Below are 2,085 nucleotides of genomic sequence, written 5' to 3' on the forward strand. Positions count from 1 at the left end.
AAATCATGGAACCCCCTCATATAATTTTTTTTTTTTTTTTTTTTTTTACACAAGTGTGCCAACATCACTTTTCCCACTGAAGCCAATGATTTCTCATCCAGAACCTCTTTACAATAATAAATGGAATGGGCAGGAGACCAAAGGCCAGGCAAAAATCTAAGCAACAATAAATCACTCAGATGTTACTAAATCCAACACTGCAAACTTTCAGTAATGAGTAGGCAAGAATGAAGTCAAATGCAGTTTGATTCCTCATCAGTTTCTCCATTTACCAAGGAGCTTTTTGTACATAATTTTTATTGCCACTATGGGGATTTCCCACCTTGTAACTGGCACTGGGCTTTCAGCATTGGCTGGACAGGAAGAAACAAGACAATGTAGGCAGGGAGATAAAAACACTAGGAAACAGTGAGGCCATCTCACCTGGAATGTTAAGTGAGGCCACCTTATTGTTTATCTAAACATACTTGCTACACAATGAGCAACAGAGGATGTTCAACAACAGAGATGTTATACAGTCCTATAAAATCATTGAGTGTGGTCTTTTTCATCTGTTAGAAGTCTAATGCAGGGGTGTCAAACATGGCCCTGGCCTACAGAACCATTCTAACTATCCTGCTGGTAGTCCATGCTGCATCATTTGGAGTCTCTGGGCCCCAGATGATACACCGAGAGAGAGGAGCAAGGACTGTGTAGATAGAACCCTCACTTGCCCCACCTCCACTGCTGCCATCAGACCTGCTGTTGGTTCCAGCTCAAGAGAGCCCCTATGGTCTTGATCTGACCTAGGATAAGTTAGACCCACCTGGTCTGAGTCATCCAACTACTAGATACAGTGACAAACCAAATCTAAACAACAACCTATTCACACTGTAAATTTACATCATATGCAAAATAATATGCTGCCAGATGAGATCTTGGCTACTTTGTTTTGAGCCAAGCATTAAAGTTTACAGAATAGCATTCATACATTGTGTCATAGCAACTGCCAAGTGGTTAATGGGGCAGTCACATGAATGACACTGCAGATTTCTATGAGCAGGGGCAAGGAACACATTTCTTTCCAGAACAGTTAAGTAATCTGATTTGCTTCCAACCATTAAAAAGACCTCATGACAGCAGAGAATCCATAAGTGTTATCTACTTGGTAATGGTATTCAAGTTGCCTTATCAACAGTAACTAACTGGGAAACACTAACAAACAGCTGGAAAAGACAAAAACTGAATCCCTTTCCAGCACCACTACTCTGCTGCAACTAATTATTCTAAATCAAAGGTGCTCAACCCCCCAGCCTGTGGACCAGATCCAGCCCCTGCTATCATGTCATCAGGCCCACAGGGCTCTTCACACATCTGTGCGGAGCCCCAAAGTCTTTGGCCTCCTACACTAGATTTGGTGCACAGGGCAGTGTGGGGCCTGGTTCTAACATACAAGGGCTATTCAGGGTTCCTGGAGTCTAGTCCCAGCTGGGTAGGGGCCAGGCAGATGTGGTGCAGGGCCCGGGTGCCCAAACGCAGTATGCGGGGCTCCCATCTGATCTGCGGACCAGCCCCATGCCATCCATCTGGCCCATGGGGCAAAACCATGAGCACCACTGTTATAAATTATACAGGCAAATGTAGTCTGTGAGATGATAAAGGAGAAGAACAGAGGAAACATTTTCCCCAATATTTTACATACCAGCCTGAGGGTCCAATCCTGCAACGACTCAAATCTGTAGCTTTATCCTCCACTCAGCCCTATTAAAAGCCCTGAAAGAAATCTTGGTCCTAATGAAGTAAGGCATTCTGTCACTCATTTTAAAAAGCTACAGAATTCAGCCCAATAACAACTTTAGCCCCAAGTGACCTGCCCACTGTAACATAGGGAGTCTATGTCAAAGTCAAGACTGAAACCTGTCTCCAAAGGCCCAGGCCAGCATTTTAACCACTGGACCATCTTCCCTCTCCTGTGAGTTAGTTTTTTCAAAGACTGAACCTTAGACAGTCAACAGAATTTGGAACCCACTTAAGCTCCTATTATGGGTGCGACTAAGCATTACATAAGCTGCACTAAACATGACTGTCATTTATAGAAGATTTTTT

The sequence above is a fragment of the Gavialis gangeticus genome, unplaced genomic scaffold (assembly GCF_001723915.1).
Source record: "Gavialis gangeticus isolate Ggan-Ray unplaced genomic scaffold, GavGan_comp1, whole genome shotgun sequence".
Taxonomy (NCBI): domain Eukaryota; kingdom Metazoa; phylum Chordata; order Crocodylia; family Gavialidae; genus Gavialis; species Gavialis gangeticus.